We start from the raw sequence: 19,260 nt of genomic DNA on the forward strand, positions 1-19,260 counted from the left end.
AACGGGCAAGCCTTGTACACCGGGCAGAAATTTTGCTCGGATCGCGGCTCGTAAACCGAATTACTCGTATACCGAGCTGCTTGTAAACCGGGGTTCCACTGTATTTAAAAACATGATAAAGCACTTTGAGTGAGCAGAAAGAGCAACACTTTTTTTTTATTATGTTTATGCAGTGCCATTCTGAACTTGTTTATTAAGCTAACATATTATTCAGGCTCCCCTACTATTCCCTGGGATTTGATCAAATCACTCGAGTGATTAAACTGTTTTCTCTCTTTCTGCCTGAAAGTTTGAGATTAAAATTTTTTCTTGTCCTCCTCTTCAAACTACATATATGGAGTAGGTACCATATAAAAAATTTCATTTTGGGGGGGTATTCATTTACTTATACTTATAAATGAATAAGGGTTTTTTTTTATATTCTTAGCAAACATCATTTCATTGGCCTCATTCCATGTGTCAACTATATTTTTCCACTAATACCGGCAAATTCTAATTTACGATTGACCATTTTTAGTGTACAACTTCATTAACATAGTTTGATCTCAATATAGCCCACTTTAAACAAAGACATTAACCTTTGAATGTTGAATTATTACAAATGAACACATCCACTCTAACTGCTTTTCATTATTTTATTTGTTTTCCTATTTATTGTCTTTTCAAGAGTTTTCCAGTGCTTACAAATGATGCACCTGTTAGGATTTGTGGTCCCTCCATTAGAAACCCATATGGAATCAAATTCTCACAAAAGATTTAGAGCTGCAGCACAGAAGCCATAACACAGAACAAATAGTGAAAAGGTTCCTGAAAGCAGTCAAGCAGTTTCAAGTATACTGGAGCAGAGTTCCCATCTAGCTGTTGCCAACAAGTGTTCTGTCACCATTAAGGAATGTAACAGAAAAGAGAAATGGAAGCTTAAGAACGAGGAGATGAGAAAAACAATCAAAGACAAATGAGCTAAGGTCAGAACTGAGAAGATCCAAGAAAGCCAAGCAACCAAAGCTCAATACAACAAAACAAAAAATAGACTTGAAAAATCCCATTTACTACTACATTTTAATCACCAACTGCTACATGAAAGTTTGATTTTTTATTATCCAGATATTTCAACAACTTAAAACAGTGATAGGCCAATAACATCATACTTTTCACAACTTCTGGCCATCACATACTAGCAATGACCCACCATTACCACCAACAAATGGTACAAAAATGGAAGAAAACAAAATGACACAAACAAAAACTAAGACAATATAAATTAATATCTAATGAAAAAAAATTATAGAATTAAGTATTCCACATATAGAAACTGCAAAAATCAAAACAATAATGAGCTGCAAATGACATATTATTTATGTGAGAACAGACAACCCATAGGGATTGGAATATCCATAGATGGGGAGCACAGAAAAGACAACAGTTGGCAAAAATGAAACAGTGCTTGTTGGTATTTGACTTTCCTCCTTGTGTCTCTGGGTAAGACTGTGGGTAGAACAAATGCCCACTATAGTCCAAAAATGTTGTAATGTTATTGTTGGTGAAACGTTAATCAGTTACCATAGATTATAATACAGAAGTCTTCCTTTCAGATTAATAAAGACAATCATTTTTATTGCTATTAAAATAATACATTAATTGGAAAAACTCATGTTTGTGTCTCATGTCTAATATTATTTTTGCTTAAACACAGAAGATTCTTATCTTATATGCTACGTAAATACTAGTATAATTATTTGAGACACACTACATCTAAGCAAAGTTCAATGAACATATGTTTCAACAAGTAATTATAATTCCAAGAAGTCCATAATAATAGGAATCCTCATCCCTTCTGAAACATAACAGGATCTAATACAAACACCAGCAATCACAACTGAGAAAAACACTATTGGATGTATTTGTGTTGAATGAGCATGACACTAAGGTAATCTTGATTTTTTTGTGTCCTCACAACCACTCATGCACCCGAGTTATTGTCGAACACTACATGCCGAGGGGTACTACAGTCACTAGTGCAAGTTACTGTGATTTGCTGGAGACCAATGTGAAGCCTGCTATTCGATCCAAGTGGCGGGGACTGCTGTCTCAAGGAGTCCTTTTGCTGCAAAACAATGCCTGTCGACACTGCTAAGAACTCCAAGGCTTGTCTGGGGAAACTGAAGTTAAAGGTATTGCCACATCCTCCTTATTCACCAGATCTGGCACAGTGTGATTCACACCTTTTTGGACTGCTAAAAAAACATCTGAGTGGTCATCGATTCAAGACAGATGATGATGTGAAGGAAGCGGTGCACGAGTAGTTGCGAGGACAAGAGAAAACCTTTTATTCTGCTGGAATCCAGGCACTTCCAGGCAGGGGTTGCAAGTGCATTGAGAAGGGTGGAGACTACATTGAGAAATGACATTATCAGTTATGTTAAGGTTCGTTTCATTTTCTAATAAATCCCAATTTCTAACTTTAGCTTGACTTCCCTCATATAACACATTTCTTTGCGCTATCCATGCTTGTTGTATACAAAACATTTGGTAGCTGGTGACTGTCTGCACTCAGAGGGCAGCAGAATGTCCATGTACTGCTGTGCTGACAGTCGAAACAAGTCAGACAACTTGTGTTGAAGAAACTCCATCAGGGCAACTATCCGCATCATTGTCAGAGCCTAAAGTTTCCACATCGTACAACTGATTGTAACTATCTCAGTTGCTGCCATTATCACCAAAATATTCATCTTGCAATAAATTTAGTTGTTTCAAAACATCAGAAGATTTATACCTTTTTTGTGACGAGATACTGTAACCATAAACTGTCTACTTATAGCACTGTTTTCCGCAAGCTGTTGTTACCAAAAAAAAATTCTGTGGCAATCTACTAGATGGTAGCACTACAGTAGGTAACTGAGACATGGCAGTAAAGCCAGCCAGCAAGTTGGCTTAATCAATGGTGGCTGTATACTGAGATGTGACTTCTCTCAGATATTGTACTTTGGCTGGCTCAATGACATTAGATTAGATTAGGTAAACTTTATTAATCCCATGGGGAAATTCAAATACATACATCAGCAGAAACATAAAAAACAAGGATACATACTCCCAGGACAGATAATCAATTAATCAATTGATAAATTAATAAATAATATAATTTAATAAAAATACACTTAAGAAGTACATTGGGTGGAAGAAATGAATTGCCTGATAGCAATGGGCAAAAAAGACCCCCAGAGTCGGGTTGTGTTAAAATAGGCTGAGCAGATTTTCATGATTCCAAAATGGGGCATAACTTAATCCAAATTAAATCAAAGACTGGGGGAAAGGGGGTCCCCTGTGAATTTTTGTGCATATTGAAAATATGTACATTGTCACAAACTCGACGAAGAGCCATAGCAAGGTTTTGGGCAGCCACCTGTATATTATTTCCTGGCTGCAAAATTGAATAAATTGATGTACTGAAGTGTACAGATCAGAGTTCCGAACAGAACTGAGGGAATAGAGGAAAGGTGGCGGCTTTTAAAGGCCACTATTGGAAGTGACCTCAGTGGGGTCAGAACTGGAAGGGTCTTCGTCCATAGTCTCGGACTCAGAAGTGACGTCAAAGGGGTCAGAACCAGAATTGACGTCATCAGGGCCTTCTGGAATTTCCTGTGAACAGTCTGCAGAAAAGCGAGAAAAAGAGTCAGTGCACTCTGCCATCTCCCGGTCTGGTTCGGAATTACTTTTATTTAAGTCCTTTAGCTGCCTCCCACGCACACGTGTGTGACAACATATAATCAAAGAGTGCATTGGGGGGTACATTGGGGAGTTTCATATACCTTGTAAGGGGGTGCTTCCGGACAAATGGGGCATTGTCTTCAATACCAGGATAGGTCATATAAAATGGGATGTAATGCATAAAAGCGGGACTGCCCCCCAAAAAATGGGAAGTCTGGTCAGACTATGTTAAAAATGCTCTTAAAACATTTGGTATGCAAAGTACAGAGAAAAATAGACACTGTTTTACGTAACATTGGAATCTGTGCAGACTCTTCTCTGAAATACAAAATGGAAGGCAAATCTCATTTATGAACTTGAAATATTAGACTTGCAGTGTGTCCCACCATCTTTGACTAATAACATTGGCCTCTGTATAATGGCAAATATTCAAAGACTAATAAAGAGCCTAGAGCAAATCAAATCACATGTCATAAGACAGGGTTTCACTCCATCAGGTATTTTTAATTGAATGGCAGTGTTTGTTTTAAGAACATTGTATTTACGCTTGGATGTTTTTTGTTCTTTTCACTTTTACAAATGTCTTTTTCATAGTTTAGATAGATAGATAGATAGATAGATAGATAGATAGATAGATAGATAGATAGATAGATAGATAGATAGATTTACATTGTCTAATTGATTTATTTTATCATCTGAGCTGTGCTTTACTTATTTTCTTTTTTCTTTTGACTAGCGCTAGGAAGCACTACTCACTTCGATAAAAGAACAGTTTACCAGTGACACCGACCGCCAGATAGAAAACAATCTGTGCCCAGTGCCTGCACATGTAAACCTTGAGAGTGAGAAACAGTGCCTGAGACCTTCTATTTAGTCTCGCATGACTCATTTAGCCACTCAGGACTCCCAGCCCTTGTAAACTGTTTATGGTTGAAACCCGACATTCTTACTGTACATGGTGACATCTACCCTTACTGTCAGATTCTCCAATCTCTGAAAACACCTCTTTCCTTTCTCCAATCCTTTAAATCTCCAAAGACTCTGAAAATTCTGGTTTGCCCAACAGATTGTTTCCCAGACTCAGCTCTTTTGCAGTTTCTGGCTTTATTTTTGTTAGCATACAATAGTATGAATAAAGGAGCACCTAGCTATGATGCTTTTAACATTCATCTGGCAAGAGTTATGTTACAAATGTCTTTAATTTAATTTCATAAAGCAAATGGGGTAAAAAACAAATAACTATTAAGTAAGCTGAAACTAGACCTGCTAATTTCTGAAATTATATCTGTCAATTTCCTACAGACCATGTGTGGAGGTAGCAAATTCAAAATGAATGATAATGTAAGAAACAGCAAGTAACACTTTAAAATCAACTTATTCTGACCATTCACAGTACAACACTGCATTGTGGGTCTGAATAATGTCATTAAACTGTAACGTTGTAACGGTGGTCTTGGATATGTGTGGGTGTCACTGGCAGTTTGCATCTTTCCTCATTCCTGTTAAGAATGGAATGGCTGAATGTGTAAGGCCAGCCAATGGTACATGGGGAGGGGAGCACATGGTTGAACTGGGGAGGAGCTACCTTATGTAAATGTGTGGCAGGAGAAAGGTGGAGGAGGAGAAGAGAGCGCCAGACCACCAGAAAAGAATAAGGCAAAAGGGAAAACTACTCAACCTGCATGGAAAAAGTATGGTGAACCTGGGTTCATTTCCAAGACAAATTATTTTCCTTTTCTTGTGAATGAGGTGAAGGCATTCGGGAGAGGACCTGATGGGCCAGCACAAGCAACTGTTGAATTGTACGTTTTCCTGAACAGGAGGTATGGTTCTGCGCTTCCTTCCCCTCAGCAGACTGTAGACGTTCATCTCTAACAATGAATATTTAAAGGACTCTGATTGCACTTATTTTTTCTTTTCTCTTTCCCATATTTACAGTATGTATTAGTGGTGCATGTGGTTGAGTGTTTTGTGTTGTGATTTGTGTAGGTGGGAATCGCCGCAGAGCGATAGTATGTATATAGGGGGTTTTGTTAGTTGTGTCCAATTTCTTATAATAATAATTTTTAATTTAACTCAACTCTGCCTTCACTGGTGTGTTTCTATACTTGTGGTGGTGTAGTAGGAAAGTATTGGTCACTCGCGTCCCGGATCATTTCTTTAAATTTTTTGTTTCTCTTTCCTGCCACTCTAGGACGGCAGCGCATATTATAATCATACTGACTCAGAGGGCGGTTCAACGTATTATAGCAGTTGTTTTAATTTTAAATATTAAGAAAACAGTTCTCATTGGAAAATACATTAAACTATTAGCCATAATTTCAAATCATGCACAGATTCTATACATTTTGAATATTTATAATGTTTCAGCAAATTATAATCACTAATGTTCTTGTTGCCAAGAATATTTGTTTGTGTGTGTGCTAGGTTTATGTTGCTGGTGGGTGGTTGGATAGAGGTCTCCCAGTAGAGACCCCTTAAAGGCTAGATGTAGAAGAGAAGAACTCCATGTCAGTCTGAAGTTATATTACTTACTCATTTTTGCCTTTGTCTTTTTTTCTTTTCATTTTACAAAAAAATAAATTTTGTAGAATTTGAAGCAAAGAACTGACAAATGGATTAATAATCATCATTCACACTGAGACAGCTTTGGCATAAGTTCGAAGACTTTTATTTAAAAATATAAAAGCAGCATGGAGAAGGAACAAAGGACTAAAAACCAAGCACAGTTAAATAAGACAAAAGCACCCACAGATTGCCCTTTACAGGCTTTGTGGGTTAACCTGACATCCAGTTTGTGATCTACGTCTCCCCATTCCCATGAGGAATCGTTGGAAAATAGTAAAATGTTTTAGATTTGATCCAGAAAAACATTTCTCTCACCAAATGCATTGTCTGACCTGTTTATGTCAGGCTAGTTATCTACCATGGGGTTATCTGTCCTGTGCCTGTAGACCTGGCCATCTCATGCTGAACATCAACATTTTGTTATTCTTCAGCAGGCCATCTCGGGCTGAGCGGTAGCTGTTTGCCTTCAGCAAGAATATAATATGAATATTTTTTTCCATATGCACTTAAAGGGGGAACACAAGACTCACAAATATTTCTAGTTTGCACCACCAACTGGTCAAATACTCACTGTATGCATGGAAATTTATAAACGTCTAATTTCTTTATTAGACTAAAGAAAGGTTAAACTTAATGTCTAATCTATTTTAAGTGCATTCCACAACTAGAAGATAGACAGAGGGGCCTTAAAGACAATATTAGTTCTGGTAGACAGATTTCTGATTCTGTTTAGATACAATTGATAATCGGAATCTGTGAGATTTTTAAACATTGATAAAATTTTATGCCATTTTTATGAGTTGTATAAATCTTTTACACTCACAAAGTATGTACCTACAACACCCAAAGTAATAGCATAATCTGCATAATTTAGATGCTCTACAAGAAAACTTACAGAACATGAGCCAGTTTCGGTTGTCGCAATGGAAAACTAGAGGTAATGAGGCTGGTTAATGAGATTATGGCTGAAATAAATTAGTTTTTCAAAAAAACACTAGTAATATTTAGCGAATTCTAAATATTTTTGTATATAGATCAGTCTGTCACTAGCTAAACCGTAACTGGATTCAATGAGTAACATTTTGCTGTTGATATCATAACTAAAGAAAATAATACTGTAGCTCAAATAATCAGCATTTTTTCAGTTTTGTGCATATTAGCATTATTAGTAGTAATATATTTTTTAGAACATTAGAACAATCTAGAAGAGAACAGGCCATTCAGCCCAACAAAGCTGACCAGCTCTATCCATTTATTTCTTCTAAAAAAACATCAAGTTGAGTTTTGAAAGTCCCTAAAGTCTTACTGTCTACCACACTTCTTGGTAGAGTATTCCAAGTGTCAAAGAAAACCTTCCTAATGTTTGTGCAAAATTTACCCTTAACAAGTTTCCCAGTGTGTCCCTGTGTTCTTGATGATCTCATTTTAAAATAACAGTCTTGATCAGGGATGTCTTGATCACTGTACTACTTACATTCATAATTTTAAACACTTCAATCATGTCACCTCTTAATCTTCTTTTGCTTAATCTGTATAGAGTCAGCTCTTTTAATGTTTCCTCATAATTCAACCCCTGTAGCCATGGAATCAGCTTAGTTGTTCTTCTCTGGTCCTTTTCTGCACTGCTTTGTCCTTTTTGTAGCCTGGAGACCAAAACTGCCCACAGTACTCCAGATGAGGCTTCACCAGTGTGTTATAAAGGTTGAGCAGAACCCCCTTGGACTTGTACTCCACACACCGTGCTATATAACCTAATATTCTGTTTGCCTTCTTAATGGCTTATTTGCCTGATTTCTTCACTCAGAATAAGTTACAAGATACAGACAGAATTTTTAAAATATTTTTTACATGGAGAGCACAGGCAGGTTAAGTCACTTGCTCAGGATGCAACAGTGGATTGTGTTACAACCAGCTAGTACATCAAAATGAAAAATACAAATATTTATAAACATGCTATTAAGTGGCCTAAATTTTGGCATTAATGGAACAAAAGAAAAAAGAGCTTACTACACCCTCTGACCTGTGGTTAGTAGGCACTTGCCTACTTAACTATATTATAAACGAGTAATACGTCACAGATGAAAAGCCAGTCGACTTAATCAAGAAAGAAAACAGAAGCATGAAGCAAGAAATATTCTCAGAACAATATTGTACAAAAGCTTTGACAGACATTGAGCAATTCCTTCTGAAATATTTAAGAAAAGAAGATCAAGTTGGCATAGTCTTTCACCTTCAAAAAACATTAGAAGAGTTGGCAACCTATGTTTCCATGTGAGCTTTTACAGTGTCTCAAAATGGCCAATAAGGTTACATGACCACACTATATGAGATCAAACCTTGTGGCCATATTGTATCCTTTCATGATCTAGATGGTCTGTGAAAATTTAAATGACTACTGAATTGTGTAGAACTTTGGCAGAAGTTGCAGGTTTGAGTCATCTTGGAAATGTCTGTACAAGCTTTGCACATTCTTCCTGACAGATCCTATCAAGCACTTTTAGACTGAATGACAGGCTTCTATAAACTGACATCATCGGATCTCTCCACAGATGATCTATGGGGTTGAAGTCTGGACTTCAGGTGAGCTACTCAAGGACAGTCAGAGACCTGTCACAAAAACACTCCAGCGCCATCTTGGCTGTATTTTTCGGCTCAATGAAATTTGAACCATTACCCGAATACAACATCACATGCACTCTGAAGCAACTTTTCTTGAAAGACCTCTCTCATTTGGCTGCTTTCATCATTCCCTCAATTCTTACTGTTGAGAAGCACTGACATAGCATGATTCTTCCACCATCATGCTTCACTGTAGGGATGGTATTAGATAGATTATGAGTAGTGTGTGATCTTTGTCAGTCATCATGCTTGTTGTTCTGCCCAAAGAGTTCAATTTTTTTCTCTTTCAGAACACCGTCTGGCAAGAGTAGCTTCCTTCTCACCAACCTACCATAAACTCCTGATTGATGGAGTGTTGCAGAGATGGTTATCCTTCTGGTAAGTTTTCTCATCTGAGCAGAAGAATTCTGAAGCTCTGTTAGAGTGACCATTGGGTTTTTGGTCACCTGCATGACCAAGGCCCTTCTTGCCTGGTTGTTCAGTTTTGATGAGTTCCAGTGGTTCCAAACTTCTTTCATTTCACAGTTATTGAGGCTATTGTACAAATGGGAACACTTAAAGATTTAGAAATGATTTTATCCCCTTGCCCTCATCTATCTCTTATTACAATTTGATCACAAAGGCATACAGAGAGTTTCTTGGACTTAAGGCTTGGTCTTTGTCCTGTCTATGTGTGAATTGTGGGACCTTATAATTAATTACTTCTATATATTGCTTTTGAAGGTATTTGTAGCACTTTACACAGTAAATGGGGAGCCAATTCATCTGCCACTAATGTACAGCATGTATGATGCAACAGAAGCCAATTTGCGCCACTACGCTCACCACACATTAGCTGTTAGGTGGTGAAGGGGTGACAGACAGTTAGCCAATCAGAGACAGTGAATGATTAGGGGGCCAGAATGACCAGGCCATAGTGGACAATTTAGCCAGGACATCGGAATACACCCCACCCTTTACGAAGGATGCCCAAGAATCTTTGATGACCACAGAGAGTCAGGACCTCAGTTTTATGTCTCATCTGAAGGATGGCACCGATTTTAAAACACAATGTCCCAATCACTGGGCTGGGGCATTGGGATCCACATTCAGACCACAGGGTAAGGATCCCCTGCTGTTCTATCTCTTTTGGCAGCAACCCAAGCTTTTTCCTGGTTGGTCTCCCATTCAAGTATTGGCCAAACCCAAACATGCTTAGCTTCAGATCGATGACCTGTTCTGAAGTGTTTGAGGTAGGGCTACTGACAAAAGAAATTTAAAAAGAAATTGGTTGCTGCATGGCCTCTGTAATCACAATGATATCGCGAGACCATCTTGGATCCCAAAACACAAAAGTGGTTGTATGTCTGTTTAGCCAAAGGTGACTATTACGATTTTGATGAGAATTCTTGATTATGACTTTAGGACATCTTTGATTTAGGGAATTGCCCTTGTATTGTAAAGTTTATTAGTTTTCAAAATATTTACTTGTTACAATCTCTCCATTTGTTTTTCAGCACAACTTTGTCTAAAGCTAATGTAAGACCTGGTTGTTATAAGTAAAATCAGTGATTTAGCAGTGAAAACCAATTATAATTTTTATTTTTACAACGATTATAACTGCAACAAGCTACATCAGGAAAATAATTATTTCAGTATCATTCAGCTAATAAAATTCTGTCAAACTGTACATTATCTTTTCAAAAAAATGCAATACAATTCAAATAAAAAAGCAAGAGAGCATTTCAAAGGTTTATTCTTTCAGGTGTCCTAGAGACCTTTCATTATGGAGATGTGGGAAATGCCAAAGATCCTTATCACCTTGTTTTCTGGTGGCAGCCTGGCCTTGACAGGAAGCTTTCTGGAGGACTGACGCTAAGGAGAAAGAACTGTAAAAAACTTAACATGTCCAGTCTTGGGATGACATATTTGGAGGTTGGATGTGTGTTTGACAGATGCTAAAGGATCTTGGGTATGTAGCTGTATGTAGTGAAGGAATAGCAATTCAGCATCTACTGGATCCACAGTTATTTTCCAATGTAAGTTACAATTAATAATTGAATACTATTTGAAATTTCTGAAAATTTGGCAAGATCATTGTTATTAGTTACAAATAAGAGTTAACCTGAGCATGTTACTGTTCCTGTAATGAATTTTCTCCTAATAATAATAATAAAGTTTTTTTTTTAATGATATGATTAGATGTTGTTGTTTAACTACTGAAAGTCACTTCTCTAGTATTTATTAATCAAACTTAGGAAAGTCAGATTCCATTTATTATCCATTTTTTTCACGTAACATTAAAGAATTACAAATTATGAATGTATACTTTGAGTTGCCATATCCTATTGTATAACAGAAACAATATCAATCATAAAATGCATCAATCCAATAATTACATCTGAATCAGTTTCCACTTCTGCTGCAGACAAAGCTTTAGACAGCCTTAGTTCATTTCATAAGCAGATGCCTACGCAATGCTCAAAGCCTGGACAAAAGCCTCAGAAGAGATAAATTACAGAGTACATTATAAAACAACATACCATATGCTTGCTAAATCACTTTGTTATTATTCATTTAGGACACAGTATCACATGTGTCTATTCCTAGTCATTTAAAAAGTTATATTTGATGCATAAACAAAACATATCAGATGAAGATAGATCCACCAAATCACTTTAATTGGATGTGTCAGTCAGCCGTCTGACATTGATAGCCAGCAGCAGGGTCCATCAGTATCATCCAATATGTTCTGATCAATAATTTCTCCCTTCTTTACTGCATGATACATACCACAAACGTGGAGCTATAATTACTTTTGCCATTGTAGGTCAATTCATATATTTTATGTGCTGCAATAATGCTGCTGAGTTATTGCAGAAATTTTGTTTGAAAAAAATGTTATGCTCTGATATTTAGTCTTACATAATTTTAGATGAGCTTGTAAAAATTGCTTATAGTGAAAGAGTCTAAAATTACTTTTTTTCTAGTTCTGCTAATAGCTCATAGGGCCACATTTTATCTTTTGGACACTTAGTCATCCTACTTGTTTTTCTAATTAAAATGCTTGACAAGTCATTTTTTTTGGAAAACAGTATAGCAATCACAGAAAATGAGGAAAAATCACGGAAAATTTTAAGTTTTTAGAAGAATATGCTCTCATACTATTAAACTGATAAAATCATCAATACCACATCAAGCCCAAGCAGTTAAACTGCCAGATTGTTGTCTTCTAACATGGAGGAAGAAAAACTATTTGATTTATTTTCATTGTTTACTATCAGATGCCATAGTAAAAATACAAAATACACACTACTAAGCCATCTTGTAGAAAAGTCACTTAGCATCTAACTATGCAACTTTAAAGAAAATAATTTATCGAAGGATCTTCTTAGAGAAAAAAAAATTAAGGTAATTCTTATTTAAGTAATCTTATGTAATTAAACACAATTAGCGCTAACTGTCCACGCAGCACATGTTGTTGATTCAAGAGATGGTTTTAAGCAGGGAAGACAGCAAATATCTCATTAGCTTCATTCCACTAATAAACATTAAATATTGATAAGTAATGAAATTTCTTAAAATATTCTGAAGGGCTCTTTGACCTGTCTTCATTATTTATGAGGAAAGTGTTGTGGTGGGGAGGGCTAGAATAAAATCCCTGTATATATTTGTGTCATGCTAATGGACTCGCTGAATATTTCAATAAGACCTCACAATTTCTGAAATTCCGGTATATTTATTGTACACACTCATGGTACCACAAATGTTATTAGTTGTTGACCCCACAAGTCAGAGCAAGGACACATCAAATTAGTGCTCATATCAAAGTGTTTCTCTTTATAAAATATAACCCAAAAGTGGGACATATTTATCCTGTGATTCCCAGTCCATCTCACCAGTTCACTTAACCTGCATGTGTTTGGAAAGTGGGAGTAAAACTGGAGCACCTGGAGGAAACTTGTAAACTCTACACAGGGAGGACCTGAAACACAAACCCTGATCTCCTCACTCTGAGGCAGCAGTACAACCACTGCACCAATTTGCTGCCCCAAAACTGACATTCAGTTTTAATTTAATAATATTATACGATACATGTCAAAATCTCACAGATGACTGGATTGTTGGCCAACAGTTTCTCATTATTGTTAAAAAATAAACTACTGTATACTCCAAAAAGGAAGCATTGTTATATTTTAATTCAGTTTGCAGAAGACCACAGGTGCTATATCTAACTGACATTTGAAAACTTTTTTATTCTTGGTCACTGCAGTGGTGATGCTGCTTCTAATGTCTAAGCATGCAAGTCACCAGCTATTCACTTCTATTCATATGTAATTTGTATTGGTTTTATTTGTCATATATTACAAATCAGTTTGACATAAAATGTAGTTGACAGCCTCACTTCATCCATCTAAATAGCAGAAACAAAAAAAAGCAAAGAATTCAATCTAAAGGAACCACTCATATGAGCCATTAATATGGAAGAATGCTGAAGGTAACAGCCTAAAAGCTGTATTATAACAAAACATATTGATTGCTTGTGGGTTATTAACAATAATTAGAATTGTAGTGTAGTATTAAAGAATTTGCCACACTTAAAGAGAAATAGAGGTTATTATTAACAGGACTGGATTAGCCATTAAGTAAAATAAGCATGTGCTTAGGGCACCACAGACATTTTCCATTGCTGGATTTAGCATGGACCATATGGTGCAGCTGAAAAAAGTTCCACAAAATGGGGCTTCCACATTAAATCAAAAAAATTACATACTGTCACACATGTGTGCATAGGAGGTAGCTAAAGGGCTCAAATGAGGGTAATTGCAGTCCAGACCAGGGGGTGGTGGACTGTACTAACGTTTTCTCTCTTTCCTCTGCAGACCAGTTACAGGAAATCCCGCCTGGTCCTGATGATGTCGCTTCTGGGCCCAATGACGTCACTTCTGGTCCGATGACACAATTTCCGGTTCCAACTCTGGTGACCTCACTTCCTCTGCCTAAGCATAAAACGGGCATTTTGTTTCATCCAAGTCTGTTCTGTTTTGGACTCGAATCTGTACACAACTCGCATCTAATTGCCTACTTTGCATCCTTATTTCATGTATACAGTTTTTTCTGCCTCACTCTGAGCTGTCCGTGCAACGCAGCTGCAGAGAGCTTAAACAACTTGGCACATCCACATAAAAATGACAAGGGTAAGCTTTCTTGAAGGCTTTTACTGGACATACCTCATTGTAAACTGAAACATATACAAAAGAAACATACAGGTATTTACAGGTTAGAACCAAAGGTAATAAATAATGATGTACAAAGCAATACATAGCAGACAGTATACATTAAACAATAAAGCTTTAAAAGACACTTACAAGGCGAGTGATTTCCACGGTTGGATCAAGACAAAGAGAAGCGCGTAGACAGAAGTTCAAATTGCTGCATACGACAACTAACCAGACCCAGGATTTTATATACCTTAAAGATACGTGACCGAAACAAGAGATAAAGGGGTGCCTACGTGAGACACATGGGGTGTATTGTATTCAAATGTTTATTATGGGACCTACATGCTTTACGTGAGTTTCATAGACATTTATAGCACCACTGTGAGTGTGGGACGTGACTGACAGGTGTGTTAATAAATGACAAGATGAAGGGGGAGCAAAGCTCAACCAATAACAACTAACAGCATGTGGGGCAGGACATAGGTGGCTGCCCCAAACCTTTTTCTGTGGCATTTGTTTGTTTATTTGACAATATGTACATATATATACACAGTAATAAAAATCATAATAAAAGAGTAATAATAGAAGTTCGGAGGTACCAAAATCTTTTAAGTGTTTCGGGCCTCTGAAGGTCTTAATCCAGCCCCTGATTATTGAGTATCAATACAAAAAAGCAATTAAAAAAACAGAGAATGGAACACTAGAAGGAAAATAATTTCATTACTGCTAGATACTTACAAATGCAAACTGCAAAATCAATGGGGTGCTTAATAGTAAATTAATAGTGTATAGATTCCCATATTAAAAAGTTGAGTAATAAAAAGTGAATAACCTAGGAAAAATGTAATGAGTACACACTGTCAGTACAATACAAAATATTGCAAAATGAGACATAAATATATTAGTGCTAATAGGCATTCAGTGCAACTAGTATTTTTAAAATATGGCAGCAGATGTATTTAATCGCATATACTATGCATTCTACTTGTACTGTGTATGAGTGAACAAACCTGTACTATTTATATTTATGCATAATGTTTATTTCACTCATTCTTATAATGGTAAAACGAAGAATGTACAACCAGCTTTATTTTTTTTATTTTTTATCGGAACATTATTCAACCACTGACCCTTAACTTCAACTTAGGAATGATGTCAGAGATGAGTCAGCAGCATTATGAGCTGGTATTCCATATGCAAATGAGAAGCTTCAGCACCAGCAGCAGGAGAGCCTGTAAATATTTTCCATTCTAGTGTGTCTATAGCATGCAGTTCTATTAAGCAATGCAAGCTACCTACCAGAGCAGTGAACTGAGCTAAAATCCATTGAGTCAGGGCTGGCAATCAGAGCACAGCACTACAATATCTCAAACCTTAACTGTTTGTTATTGTTTGTGTTTTTCTCTCTTAAATAATAAAAAATGTAATTACAAGATGTGTCACATAGTAATATTTGTTCATAATAAATCAAGCCCACTTTAGTGTTTCATTCACTCAAGTATGAAAAAACATCCACAGGTTACATCTATATAGCCATTCCTACTTAATTTATTCAGCCCAGGAACTTTTTTATTATTGCTTTCTTAGCTTCCTTAGGCAAATTAAAATGTATATTTAATTCTAATTGCCACCTAAAGTCTGACTGTGTAAATAAGTCCATAACAAATTCCTGAATGACACAGACAGGGTTGCTACTTGATGCTATTATATGCTGCTCTTGTTTCCCTGGTTTCAGCAGTGAAGTAAGGAACAATGCTGTTCTGATTGCTGTTCAACAAGATCTCTCTTTTTCTATCAGGCATTTTAGAGGAAAATTTGTTTATCCTGGATATTCCCAAATGTAACAATAAAGCTTTTAAAGTATTTGTCAGGTAAGATATGTGCTCTTTCCACTTCAGGGTTTTCCATAAAGACGCGTAAGGGTTTTAGTGAAGAACGCCAAAACATGAATTTAGTAGGTACCCCAAGAATTCTCAAGTTCTTCTAGTGTAGTCTGTTTTCAGAGTTACTTTATCCCAAATTAACGTACAATATTTGTGATGCCTAAAGCAACCATCCAGTTGTATATCTCAAATGCTGTCTGCACCTGCTGTTCAGTGCTGAATGTTAACATTGGTACTAATCACATTTATTTTAACTCCACTTTATGGTCCATCTCATTTGTTTCATTCTATAATTTAGGTTCAGGGTGTTTGTTCAGGGCGGTGCTTGGCTTTTTTCATGTCTTTAATTTCTATGGCATTTTCTGCATTCCTTTTATTTAATGTTTTGTTGGGGTGCACTGTTAGTGTTTATGAGGATAAACCCAACTTCTTGAAGAGTGAGGTGAAAAAAGGAGTTTTCACTGTTGATTGTACTGGCAGTCCTGCAGGATCCGGGAATAGAAAGTGTTGTGTGGATTTGTTATGTTAAAAATTGGTCCCTGTTTATGATTGATCATATCTGCCTAAAATCATCTTTGAATTAAATGCTTGGTTGCTTTGAAATAAAATCTAGGCAGTGGTTGTAACAATGTAATTCCCCTTAGACACATGCTTGCAACCCACCATATAACATTTACTCAGCCCAGAATAGGTTTACCACTTACACATATCATGGAGATGTGAGAGTAAATATGGCTACTTCAAGAAAAAAAATCCATAAAAAGATGACAAATTCACATTGACAGTTATTAGGCTGGGAATTGAATTTAGGTCCATGGATTTTTAAGTCAGCAGTGATAACAACTGCAGTATAAGTGCCTTCCCATCAAATGCTAATGCTCCTAAATGTACTGTATCTGAAAAAAGTTTTTCACTATAGCATTGGTAATCATCATAGCTAGTTGACAGTGTAATGTATTATCATTAAATCGGGTGATGTGGGTGAATAAAACGTCAAACAGAAGACACAACTTCGTTCTTATGACTTTACTTACATTCCATCCTTAGTCCTTTCTCCTGTAATTCCCCATCCTCATTTCCTTACTCAGCAGAAGTAAACAGAACAAAACAATTGATTAACAGGATCTGTCCTTACAACGATAAACACAATAGATAAAAAAAGCTGTATATTTAAGAATGAATATCTGAATTATAAAAAGGTAACAGCTGAATAGCATAGTTTGTTTTTTTCACTTTTACATTAAGCTTTTGTCAGTGTATTGACATCAACCTTAAAAATCAGCTCTGCTTTGAACGATAATCACAAATGACTCTGGAATAAAAACTGAGTGGGTAGCTGGCCATAGGTTCAGTGTAGGTCAGCCATCATGCCCTAGCTTACCAGAAAAATAAAATAATAGACCTTTAACATTTTTGGTTACTGTGTTATGTTATAGCTGAATGGCATACCATCAAGTAAAATAGGTGTTGAAGTAGGTTTTTCATTTTTTTTAAGATTTATTATTGCTATTTATTTATAAATTTGTCTTTTCTGTGACTGCTGATCTGCCATTGTATATGTATGTATATATACAGTCGACCCTTGATATACGACCAAAATTTTTATTTTGATTTACGACCAACATCTTGCGTTACGACCTGAATGTGGTCACGTGTATCCGCTTGCGTGATTGTAAACAAACAACCGAGAGCGTTAGTAAGTGTCAGTCGGAGCCCAGATACATGTGTTTGTGGACGTAATTTTGGTCAGTGCAGTTATTTATCTATATACAGGTAAAATTCCGTTACAACGAATATCTTTACAACAAAATTTTCATTACAGCGAAGTGTTTTTATGGTCCCGACAGCTTCCCCATATGATGCGAGTCTATAGAAGTCTCGTTACTACGAAGTACATTCAGCAGATGCTTTCATTACAATGAAGTGACCTTGAAATGGTTGAATGAATCATCCACAGAGCAGTTAGATCTGTGGTCACAGCTCAGTTGTACACATTTACACAACGATCCCCAAACAGAAACATTGTAAAAAAATTCTTTCTTCGAACTTTCCTCGTACTTTTTTTTTTTTTTTGCTGTTTTTGTTTTCTGTGGTTTTCAGTAATACCTTTTGCTTATTGGTTGTCAACTTTTGAAAAACATCCATTGGAATTAAACTCATTGTCACCCTCCTATAGAAACGGTAGACACGAAAAAAACGATAGCAGTGTTAATGTTTGTGATGTGCAATCTGTTGGAATGGCAAATGCAAAGCAGATGTCTTTGTTATATGCAAAAAAAGAAGAAAAATCTCGGGTTGCAAACGTATGCGAACTGCTTAATAACTTTAATAATAATAGAAATGTTATGTAAATTGTGTATAAAACTGCCCCCCCCCACCGACCGGTCTGTGGAAAAATTTGCATCTAATAAAGTGGTCCTTGCTGTCAAAAAGGTTGGGGACCACTGCTCTACAGCACATCTTCAACCTGAGCCTGGAACAGGGGAGAGTCCAGAGGCTTTGGAAAACATCTTGTATCACCCCAGTCCCAAAGGTATCACGTCCTAGTGAGCTGAATGACTTCCGGCCTGTCGCTTTGATGTCACATGTGATGAAGACCATGGAGCGGCTGCTGCTTCACCACCTGAGGCCACAGGTACGCCACGTCCTCGACCCTCTGCAGTTCGCATACCAGGAGAAGTTGGGAAGTTAGATGCCATCATCTATATGCTACACCGATCACTCTCCCACTTGGACAGAGGCAGTGGTGCTGTAAGAATTATGTTTCTAGACTTCTCTAGTGGCTTCAACACCATTTAACCTCTGCTCCTTAGGAACAAGCTGACAGAGATGGGAGTAGATTCATACCTAGTAGCATGGATTGTGGACTATCTTACAGACAAACCTCAGTATGTGCGTCTCAGGAACTGCAGGTCTGACATTGTGGTCAGCAACACAGGCGCGCTGCAGGGGACTGTACTTTCTCCGGTCCTGTTCAGCCTATATACATCGGACTTCCAATATAACTCGGAGTCCTGCCACGTGCAAAAGTTTGCTGACAACACTGCTATCGTGGGCTGCATCAGGAGTGGGCAGGACGAGGAGTATAGGAACCTCATCAAGGACTTTGTTAAATAGTGCAACTCAAACCACCTACACTTGAACATCAGCAAAACCAAGGAGCTGGTGGTGGATTTTAGGAGGCCCAGGCCCCTCCTGGACCCCGTGATCATCAGAGGTGACTGTGTGCAGAGGGTGCAGACTTATAAATACCTGGGAGTGCAGCTGGATGATAAATTGAACTG

The sequence above is a fragment of the Erpetoichthys calabaricus genome, chromosome 14 (assembly GCF_900747795.2).
Source record: "Erpetoichthys calabaricus chromosome 14, fErpCal1.3, whole genome shotgun sequence".
NCBI lineage: Eukaryota > Metazoa > Chordata > Cladistia > Polypteriformes > Polypteridae > Erpetoichthys > Erpetoichthys calabaricus.